Source organism: Nannospalax galili, unplaced genomic scaffold (genome assembly GCF_000622305.1).
Source record: "Nannospalax galili isolate Female #2095 unplaced genomic scaffold, S.galili_v1.0 scaffold321, whole genome shotgun sequence".
Classification (NCBI taxonomy): Eukaryota; Metazoa; Chordata; class Mammalia; order Rodentia; family Spalacidae; genus Nannospalax; species Nannospalax galili.
This window is the reverse complement of record NW_008345972.1, coordinates 1,865,738-1,877,863: the sequence shown is the minus strand read 5'-3', so window position 1 is coordinate 1,877,863 and position 12,126 is coordinate 1,865,738.

Sequence of the window (12,126 nt, the reverse complement as noted above, 5' to 3'; positions counted from 1 at the left end):
TACTAAATTAATGAGTAGTGGGGGGCTCTGGAGTTTTAGACTCCATGGCAGAGCCAGCAGGTGCCTGTTGAAGAGAATCCAGGGCCCTAGTTTCAATGAGAAGTGCTGCTAGGGAGTATTGGGCGGGGTCTGGTGGCATAGGCCCAGCTGCCTGGGAGGGAGGAGCATCCAGGTGAGGCAGAGGCTGCTGCAAGGGAACTGAATTACAGAGAGCATGGTGCTCCAAGATGGGCAAGGGGAGGTGCTCCAAGATGGGGGAGGTTGACCAGAGCATGAGGACCATCAGCAATCCATGAGTCAGGCCGAGGAGCTTTGCTTCTATCCTGGAGTGTGTGGGTGTCCACTGAATTCTTTTGCTTAATTTTACTTTTTTTTATGTGAAATATACATAAAAGCATATAAAACCAGTTTGTCTTACTTAAGGAACAACAGTAAAATGAAAACCAATGGGACAGAATACCTGGTTTCAAGCAGTCCCAGGCAAACTTTGAACTGTCTCCACAAGCTTCCCCAATATTTCTACTGCTTCCCACCCTGCATTTGGGGCTGATCTTTCTTTCAATTTGCACATCCATGCATATATCTGTAAGAAAAGGCATCATTTTGTATTTTCAAAGGTTGAAGTTTGTTTAAGTGGTGTCATGTTCTCTATGTTTCTCTGGCAGACGTTTCTACCCAATGACTTGGATACAAGTTCATCAGGTTGGCACTGTAGTTTGTGTCTTTGTCCCCATGACTGTGTGGCAGTACAAGCTTCCTGTTTATCGTACAGAAAGGTTTGTGGGCATGTGCATTGTCTCCACTTTTTGTTTTCATCAATTTGCTGCCGAAAATATCTTTAACCTTGCTTCATCTCACCATTCAGCTTTGTTCCCCAGAAAAGATTTCAATAATTGGTTACCCCACTTAGATCCTAACAGTACTGAGTTTGAAGTGCTAAGCATTCATTATTCACATTGATCTTGATCTGAGGAGTAGATTATAGGAAGGTCATTCTGGCCTCAGAATGAGGGCTGGATTGGAACTAGGTGAGTTCAGAGTCAGGGGTCCTAGCCTGGTGGCTGGGGCAAGGTGTGAAGCCAACCTAGGCTTAGAGGCAGCACTGGCTATGGGTGTGGAGAGGAGGGTCATCCTGAGGAGGTTAACATTTGGGTTTGCAGATAGACTAAGGAGTTCTGAGTCTGGAGTTACAGGTGCTTGTGAGCTGCTGGACACGGGTGCTGGGGACTGGACTCAGGTCCTCTAGAAAAGCAACAAGCACTCTTAACAGCCAATCTGAGCCATTTCTTCAGCATTACCCTCTTTAAAAAAGATTTACCTGGGCATAGTGGTGGCTGCCTTTAATCCCAACACTCAGGAGGCAGAGGCAGGCAGATCTTTGTGACACTGTGGCCAGCTTGGCCTATGTAGTGAGTTCTAAGCCAGCTAAGGTTACAGGGTTACAGGGAGATCATATCTCAAACACAAATAAACAAAAAAAAACTAAAAGATTTATTTTTATTTTTAATCATGTGCCTGTGTATGTGTATGCCACATGTGTACAGGTGCCTGTAGAAGCCAGAAGAGGGGGTTCGATTCCCTGAAACTGGAGTGAGAGGGTACTAGAATCTGAACTTCAGGCCTCTGGAAGAGAATCAAGAGCAGTTTACGGCTGGGCCATCTCTCTAGACCCCATTATGTAGTTCTTGAAGTGAACTTTGCAGGTGACAGTTTTGTGTGGTGCATGCCTGATTCCTAACCCATTCTCTGAAACACAGCACATGTGCAGTAAAATGGATTTCTACGTTCTCATTCCCAGCATGTCTCAAGAGAAGCAATATTGCCAGCATCTGAGAACTAATATTTAGTTCCTAAGCTCACAAGGAAAATCGAGGGAAATTATTTGTTGACAGAATCCGTAGCCAGTGTGCTGTTTTCATTGTGTTTTCACCCAGAGTCCAGAAATCACGTGTGCCTCCATTCTCTCTACGTGATCGATCAGCTTCAGGATAATTAATTTAAGAAATGACTTACAGAAGTTCGCTGCATGTCTTCTTGTTTGCAACCATTTCATGAATGTTTCACCTTTTAGCTTTGCTATAGCCTGCTTCTAAAAGCTTGTAAAGTATGTTCTGAAAACAGCTGCACACACACAGGCCTGGGTTCACTTGGCCAACGTCCACAGGCTCCATGGCCCGAGACTGTATGTGATGAGGAAACTCACCACCTCTCCCTGCCTTCCATGCCATCTGCCTTCCTTCCTCCTAAGCATCCCTGTGTTCTTCATGGCCATGCTGTTCATCCCAGAGATGCCTCGGCCTCTCATCTCCGCATGGCCCTCGTTGCTCCTGCTTGCTGTCACACTTGCTGCTCTTGGCTTCTCGTCAACTTTCTAGCTTCCCTTCCTGCTCATTGAACCTGGTACTGGTTGTTAGGTCATGGTCTAAAACTCAGAACTGACTCATCAATATCGTGCAATGAAAACCTCAAGGGTCCTCACCCTGCCTCAGCTCCACTCACCTGCCTATAATATGAATTCCAGACGCCCCAGCTTGAGAACAAAAGCCCTTGAGATGAGCACCGTGCTACCTTTCTCTTTGACCCATTGGCACCTCATCTCCACAAATCCTATACCACAGCCTCTTCTCACATCTCACCTTTTCATGACTGTGCCATCCATGCCTTTCTCTCCTTCTAGGCATGTGAGATCTGATTAATAGTCAGATCCTAGGACCACACTGAAGGAAGCCCTGGGTTGAAATCTTAGCACCATCGTTACTGAGGGATCTGTAAACTACATATATCACTCACCTGTTTGTTATTCCAGTTTCCCCTCTGGGACACTCAACAATTGAGTACCATAATCACATAGAAGTGCTTAGTATCATGTGCTTGCTCACTTACTTAACACGTGTGTATTGAATATTTGTGCTGGATAAGGCAGAGACTCTCCATGGAGCCTATACTTCAAATGATCTGTCTGTGTAAAAAAACCCACAATTTCACAAATGAGCATCTCATTGCATTTTCTAAAAAGTGTTACTACTAAAAGTGTAGCCACAGAGAGAAATACAAAAGATGCCTCACTTAGCCTGTGGAGGAATCAGTGAAGGAATATGGGTAGGGTCAAGAACAAAGAAGTCAATGTTTTCAGTTGTTTGTAAGAAACATGTTTCTCCTTCATGTGAAAGTCCAGGGCTAGCATTCTGGTGGGCAAGCCATTCTTCATACAGATGCTCGATAACCCAGGGCCATCCCCAGTGATGGACTTACCTACTGCCTTGAGTGTCACCATCTTTGGATATGACAAGACACTGGAAGCTTTGCAGGTGTCAGTGAGGAGAGGTGCTCTCACTGCTACTCGAGGAATCTATGGGACTCATTCATAGGCCATTCTGAGTTGCCAAGGAGGCTGGACCATGTGGTCCAGTGTGTGTACCAGGCAGGAAGGAGAGCGAGTTTGCTGTACCTCTCTGTTTGATGAGGATATTCCTTATCCTAGAAGGTCCTTAGAAAGGGAAATGCTCTGAGCAGAAGCAGTGTGGAGCCTGGAGATTGGGGAATGCAGAGTGCTAGACCTTGGGGAGTTCTAAGGAGTGCTGACAGTGAATGGCTCAAATCCAGGGCTGTGAGGCTGGCTTAGGGAACTAGAACCTTCTCCGAAGAGCCATGCTTTAAGCCGGAGATCTCGTGAGCATCTTCTTGCTTTCATATTATGCCTCTGGCTGAAGTGTGAGCTGTACAGAATCATACTGCTGAGTTCTCTCTATTGAGCAAGAGGCTGTGAGTGGTGAAGGAGAAACATGGGTGCTGCTAAGCCAACGCAGGAGATTCACCTACTGCCCATACAACGTGAGATCCTGTGATTTTCACGTGCTGCTTCTATGATAGGGGAATATCCTTTCAGGGGTTAAACATCCCAAGTAACCCAAGATGCAAAGCAAGAGAAGGCTGAAAAAAGGCCGTGACGTCTTTGAAGGTTCCCCCTAACTAGAAGAAACTGAAGAAAGGCAAAAGGGTCTATGATAACTGTTCTGACGGTATTTGCTTGCTGATACTGCAATATTCTGTGAGAAAAGAGTATGCTTTAATATCCTCCTGGAAAAAGACATTAGGCCAGGCACTGACTCAAACAGATGTTTTACAGGTGATTTTCTGTGGGAAATGCTTAGTTTCCATTTCTTTCTCCACATCCTGAGGCCTGCTCTCTCTCCTGCCTGTGGTGTTTGACATGAGCTGTCTTAGATTTCTCTTCCTGTGTAAATGCTCCCTGACTCTAGAGGTCTGGGCTGGGCAGGCATCATCATTCTCAGCTCCAATACCACAAGAAAGAGCAGGCTGGTGACTTAGCTGATACACCACAAAAATGCTCTCTGCAGTGGCAATCAGGTTTCTACACAGAGCTAGGGCAGAGCCTCCACCCGGGAAAAAATGGTTTTTCCATTTAAGCTTGTCATAATCTTTGGAGACCCCTTCAAAGTGAATATTTTGGCTCACATCTAAATGATACTAACTTAGTTTTCAAACAAAGCACATTATTATTCATTCTTTTCTCTTTGGCAGATTTGAAAGGACAGTATCCTGTAGGATCCCAGTTTGCTACATCAGCAACAGTGATCCTCAGAAGGACTTGGCCAATCACACGGAAGCCCTTGCTCACTCTCTTCCTCCTCCTTGCCAATCAGATTCCATATTCCAGAGCTTTGCATATTCTGAATAGCTACTCAGTAAGAGCACCTGTAGCCAGTGTGCTAAGCACCACGAGTCATAAGTCAGGTCAACCCCAGCCCCGTGGTGAAGGTGTCCATACCAGCAAGGAATTTCTCCCCTTGCTCTCTGTGACAAGGGGGTGTCTTCGTGTATGGCTCAGACCAGACCCCCCTGAGGGAGCTGTGGGGGCTACACTTGCAAAGAAAATGACTACTTCCACAGCAAGGCTCCCTCCATGGACACCAGATACCGTTACTAGGAGTAGAAAGAAGCAAGAATGGCCTTAGTGAAGGATGCCAGAGGATGAGAAGGGGCTTCTGCCTCAGTCCTTTGGCCCCTGGCATTCTCTCTGAAGCAACCATATTTGTTCAGTCCATCTACGTACATGTTTTTAACTTGTTTTTTTAAGTTTTCTGATCTCTTCATTTTGAAATAGATGTTCCTACACAGAGAATACAAGCAGGAGAAGCCCCCGCCCCAACACTCGCCTAACTGGGAGAGAAAATGTGGAGCAGCCAGACCAGGCTCTGGCCCAGCTCTTCCTAGCCAGTCCTATCCTGTACCACTGGGGCCTGGTGAGTCTTCTTGGGGTTGCTGCTGACTCAGGTTACATAAGCTTGGTGGTGGGTATCAGAATGGGGCTGCTGAGGGACAGGGAGATTCACATAGTCCATAGTGGGACAATGTCCAAATTTCTGGAGCTTGGGTATGGCTTATGCAACACTCTCTGGCGTTCACAGGTACCCAGCACAACCAAAATGGCTCTTTGTCACTATAGAGCCCCTGCTGCTCCTTCACTGTCTCCTATCAAGGTTGACTATAAATTCTCATGATGTTAGGTTATCTGGGGCCAGGAAAGCTTCCTGGTCAGGGAACCCCGCACTTTCTGCTCCTCATCAAAAGCGCAAGATGAAGGGAACAATTTGTGTGTAAGTGGCTGGGAGGACTCCAGCCTTCCCAATGCTTATATCCACTTCTGCACGTGTGGATCCTTAAGTCGATCCTTAAAACACAAAACAACAACCATAAGGAAACAGAGTTTTCTAGATAGCTGAGAAGTTACTCATAGGAATTTACAGCAATAGTAACAACATGCACAAAATCCATGCAAACACAAACTAGACAAAATCCTAGTCTAGAAGCAGGGAAGTAGGTAAGAAGCCTCAACTTTAGCTGAGGAACTATTGGCAACCAATAGCTAATGGGAGAGGGCCAGTCAGTTTTCTTTAAGGATGTGATGTTAGATAGGTTAACCAAGCTCCAGTGGATGGACACACGCTGAAGGACATTTGGTGACACAAACTTGACTAGATAAGCCTTGATATATATGACAGAATACATGAAATCCAGAGGAGGGTCTATAAGAAGGGTGCAGGTACGGGAAGGGTCTAAGTATGATCAAAATATATTGTATGAAATTCTCAAAAATTTAGTAAAAAAGGAAAACAATACAGAACAGCAAAAACTCTCATTATGGTTATAAATATCTATGTATGTATATGTTGAAAATATCCGTGTATGACATACAAATGTACCAATTTAAGTGTACATTGGATGGATTTTAGTAAATTCATCTATCTGTGGAACCTCTACTCCAAACATCTCCAAGGCCTCAAAAGTTTTTGTAAGTCTCCCTTCTTACCCACTGTATTTTGGATCTGGAATATTCCCCTAAGGCTTGGCACTCGTCTTGTTACTGTTTAGGAGGTGGTGGAAGTTTTGAGATTGGGGTCCTAATGGGAACTTTCAGTCTTTTGATGAGTTTTCAAAGGGAACTGTGGGGTATGTTGTCTCTCTCTTCTACTTCTAGCCATGTAGTGACCAGGTAGGTTGCTTGGCTGTGTCCTTCCTTGCCATGAGGTGTTGCCTCCTCGCAGGCACTAAGGTAGTGTTTCAGTTCACCAAGCACTGAAACTTCTGAAACTGGGAGCCATAATAATCTTTTCTCCCTCGATAAGTTGATTATCTGAGTTATTACTTACAATAATGGGCTGACAAACACATCCCTCAGTCCTCCAGAGTTCTAGCACTGGGAACTGCTGATCCGCTTCCTGTCTCTGAAGATTGCATTTTTCTCCTACTATTTCAATAAAATGCAACAATAGAGCATGCAAGCCTTGCTATTACCCACCTGCACCCAGCACAGTGTTCTTGAATTATTCATGCTCTGTGCATTCTTGTTTTTGTTTGTTCAAGTTTCTATAACAAATACATTGGACTGGATAATTTAAAACAGTAGGGATTTATGCCTCATTTTCCCAGAGCTGGGAAGATGAAGATCAAGGAAACATCTGACTTAGTGAGAACTGCTCCTTGGTTCACAGGCAGTATCCCCTTGCTGTGTCCTCACATGGTAGAGGGTCAGGGCAGTCTCTGAGGTTTCTTTTACAAGGGCAGGAATTCCATTGGAGGGCTCTACCTTAGTGGTTTTATCACTTTCCAAAAGGCACATTTCTTAATATTCTTACCCTTGGGGTTAAGAATTCAACATATGGGTTCCTGTTGGCTCTCCTTGGGCTTTGGCCCCGATTTGCTGAGACTGCCAGAGAGTACCTGACTAGCCAGGATGGAAACTATTACAGAGTTCTAGAACTGGTCAAATTCAGAGAATAAAGGCCTGTGAGATGCTTAAATCTAAGTGACATCTTCAATGCAAACTCTATACTTTGGATGAATGCATTTCTCAACTCTCACCAGATGTTTCCTTATGCAGAAGATCTTGGAAGCTTCCATAGTATCCACTGATATCATAAGAGGTAGTTTCCAAGGAGGAGCCACCCAGATCAGTTCCAGTTTGGTTACTTAAAGTCCTGTGTCAGAAGGATGGTCTGTGTTCAGCAATAGGATCTTACCTTCAAGTTATGGGATCCAATCAAGAGCTGTGGCAATAGCATGTGTCATTTTGGAAGTCATGTGGTCTGCCCTGACCAAGAACTCAAAGGGAAGTATAGTTCCACAATTGGTCAAATTCAGAGAATAAGTCAGACACATAACCCTAAATGACATGTCTTCTGTGACCACTATATTCACATATATAGATAAGTTGAATCCATCCCTCAGTTCTCACCAGAGAAACTGCCTTATGCAGAAGATGGTGATTAACACAGAAACCACAACTGACCAATGTGCAGAGAACAAGAGGCCTCAGAGCACTTATCTTTAATTAGGACACCTATTTCAAACCTCTGCTTCCCAAGTCTCAGGGATCATTGTGGAAGAGGAAGCAGAAAGACTGTAAGAGCCAGACAGAGTATATGGCCACAAGAAAACAGTCTTCCAGACAGCTGATGATTTACTCATATGAACTCACAACATTGGGGACAGCATGCACAAGTCCTATGCAAGCTCAAACCAGACAAAAGTCTCAGCATAGACATGGGGAAGTAGGTAAGAAGTTCCAACTCAACCTAAGGAACTTTTAGTAATTGATGGCAACTGGGAGAGAGAAAGACAGTGTTTTATAGGGATAGTACTCTTGGTGGGCCCAGTGGATAGATCCACATTGAAGGACATTTGGGGACACAAATAAGATTCTATAGGCCATGTTACACATATGAGAGTACATTAAATTAGACAGTGGTCAGGGGCAGTAAGCAGAGGAGTGGATAGGGGAGGGGTATAAACACCATCAAACTGTACTGTATGAACATTTCAAAAATTAAATAAAAAATAAAATTAAAAAATAAAGTAATATAGAAACAAATTATCAACTAAGGAAACAACGACAACAAAAACAGATTTCAACATAGGGACTATGGGAGGAGTCACATTTAGGCCCTCATAACTCTAACATTACTTCCCTTTGGCAGAACTGAACAATTTCTACTGAATCCAAACACAGTTTGCTTACCTAGTCACCCACTGCTGAACATTTGGGTGGTTTCCTATTTGAAGCTATTATCGACTACTATGAGCCTTTATGCAGAAGTCAGATGTCTGCTTTTATTTGTATTAGTTTCTAGGTATATAAAGGTGGTACATTTCCACCAATTGTCATATTTATCTTAGCAAACAGTTCACTGTAATTATAGGTTGATTTTTCTTTCTTTTTCCCTTTTTTTATCATTTGGTAGTTTTTAAAAATTAATTATTCATTTATTTATTTTTTATTTTTTGGAAGAAGCATTTCATTACAGCTTTAACATACTTAATAACAATTTCCAGAGCAAAGATACATCCCTTTCAAAAGTGGCTATAAAATTTTTGGGTTCACAGTTGAATTAATAGTTATACAATATTGTGATTTTATAGATTCCTATAATAATGAGTGTGTCACTCTCACCCTCACTCCCCTCCTTAGTCCTCCTTGCCTCTTGGCACCCTTCTCAACAAATCCGCCTCGTCCTTTCTTGTCTTCTTTTGTGTGGCCCACTGAATTTCATCCTTCTTTACCACTGAATAAAATTCCACGTGAATATGCACCACATTTTTATTATCCAGCCATCAGTTGGTAGACATCTAGCCTTGTTCTGCAATAAACACAGAAGTGCAGGTATCTCTGTTATGGGGTATGAAGGCCTTTGGATATAATCTCAGAAGTGGCTTAACTGGGTCACGTGGCAGCTCTATCTATAGCTTTTGAGGATGGAACTTTCACACAGTTTCCTATAGGGATTTTACTAGTTTAGACTCTTACTAGATGTTCTAGTTTGCTTTTAATTGCTGGTACTCTAATCAGTACCAACTTGGGGAGGAAACGGTTTATTTGGCTTACATCTTCTGGGTCATAGTTCATCATTGAGAGAACTCAAGGTAGGAACTCAGGGCACGAACCTGGAGGTAGGAGCTGAAGTACAGGCCATGGAGGAATGCTGCTTACTGGCTTGCTCCCTTGGCCTCTGCTCAGCTTGCTTTCTTATGCAACACAGGCCCACCTGCCCAGGGGTGGCATCACCCAGAGTAGACTGGGCCCTCCCACATCACTCAACCATCAAGAAGATGCCCCAAGCTGTGGCCACAGGCCAGTCCAACGTAGGCAATTGACCAATTGAGGCTCCCTCTTCCCAAGTGTGTCAAGTTGATAACTAAAACTATCCATCACAACTGACCCCTTGTCAACTTGACACACAAACATATCACTATGAAATTACAACCTTTCCAAAACTTGGGTAGGAACTTGTAACTGCCAATGGCTGACCAGAGCTAGGACCCGAGCAAACTCAAATAGCAAGCTGGACCTGAGGAACTTTGTTTCCTTTTGACACTTTAAAAACATCCATCCATTGTCTTCTGGCTTCTATGGTGTCTACCACAAATCTGTGGAAATTCTTAATTTTACTCCCCTGTAAGTTGTGGGTTATAACACTTAAGACTACATATAAAGTAGAAGTCAGCAAAATCTTTTGTCAAGGGCCCAGTGGTAAATAGTTTTGTGTGCCATATGGGGTATGTTGTAATTATTCAGTTCTATTGTGACAACAGTAATGTTTCCATGATCTTAAGTCAAAGAGTACGATGCATGTGCTCTTTTCAACTTGGTTTACATTTGGGTTTATACCAACAATTGGTTTATACAAACCCATGAGACTGGGGCAGGATGATACAGATTCATCTATCCTTGAGACTCTTCACTGACTAGAACGTAGAGTAGTGAGAAAATTGTTAGATACTAACACAAATATAATGTTACACAAATCTAATTGTTAGATACGAACACAAATTTAACTTTGTTAGGTATATCGATCTTGGTTGGCTGTTATCTACTTTTACAGCTTGTAATATATCACTCCATGTCTTTCTGACTTTTAGGATTATTGATGCAAGGACTGATGAAATTCTTATGTGTTTGCCTTTGTATGTGAGCTAGCCTTCCCCCCGCCTCCCAAGCTCTAACATTGTTTTTTTGCTTCATAGTTTTGACATCTTAATTATGGTATGTTGTAGGAAGGTTTCTTCTCTGGCCATGTCTACCTGGGGTTCTTCATACATCTTGCATTTAGAAGTCCATTTATTTCTCTAAGTTTGGGAAATAGTCTGCCGTAATTTAATTGAATAAATTCACTAGGCCTTTAGACTTTATCTCAGCTCCTTTTTCTGTTCAATGATTCTTAATTTAGTTTCTTAGACATATTCCAGGACTCTTGGACATGCTATTCATGCTGATTAATTTTTTTCTTTATGTATGTCTGAATGTATTATTGTCTCGGCTCTGTTCTCCATTCCTGAAATTTGATTTTCTGCTTGATCTAGTCTGTTGATGATGCTTTCCACTGTGTACCTTGTTTGGTTGATTGAGTCTTACATTTCTAGAATTTCTATTGGGATCTTTTTCAGAGTCAAGTTCATTGCTGAATTTTGATGTTTTTCAGTTTGTCTTCCAAATTCCTGCCCATTTCATCCATTTTGAAACTCTGTCCTATCTAGGTGTTGAATTGATTTCCCTACTTCACTCTGTTTATTTCTGCCCTATACATGGTTACTGATCTTTTTCAGAAATATGAGTCTGATGTCATTTTTTTTCCTGATATTTCAGCTATCTTACTATTTTTGGCTTCTGTGATTGAGGAGTTGTAAGGTTGGAGAAGTGACTTGGTTGCTCATACATTTTGTGTTTCTTTGTTTCCTTTTGTGCATTTGCTGGGATGGATGTGCCCTCTAGTTTTAATTTTTTCCAATATTTTTGCTAGTTTTATTTTATGTGAGTCTTCCTGGTAAGTTGTTCTCATCTGGATTTATATTCAGTGGAGATGCGTGGAGAGAAGCTGACTACAATAACACATGTGGTGATTTGAAAAGCCCCAGTCTTATTTCATACTAGAAAGCATGTGTGCACTTCATTTTATCCCTGGAAAGGTTAGAGACAGTGGAACTAGATGTACTAGTTCGGAAACATGTAGTTTGTAGTTTTTTTTTTTCAATAAAATATTATTTTTTTAATTAGAAGAAGTGTTTCATTACAACAGCATTAACCTATTCAATAACATTTTTCTGAGCTAGGGTACATCTCTTTCAAAATTGGCTGTACATTTTTAGGTTTACAGAGGAATTATTACGCTTGTACAATCTTTTACTGATTATAAACTCTACAAGACATAAAATTAAATGAGGTTTTAATGTTTAGAAAAGATCTCCACTTCGTTGTTAAAATACAGTTTCATACAGAAAAATTCATTTTAAGGCAACTGACATTGAGACGTTTTCACATGCATTTCTAATCTCTATATATATGACTATTACTGGTCACAGTCACTTACTTTCTGAGTTCCGTGGCATCTGAGTATGAATATAAACTCGTCAGATAAACAGCCTTCTTCTCCCTCTAGAGCCTCCATACTCTGTCATCCCTGCCAATGTCCACTGTGTTGTCAGGACCCCCATCTATTGCCCCCATCTGTCCTTCTGATAAATCTAGTCAGCCAGAGGTCCCTGTTCCAGGAGGATCAGCTGTTCCTCATCTACAGCAATCCATTGTCAGTATTCCTTTGGATAGAATTGGGG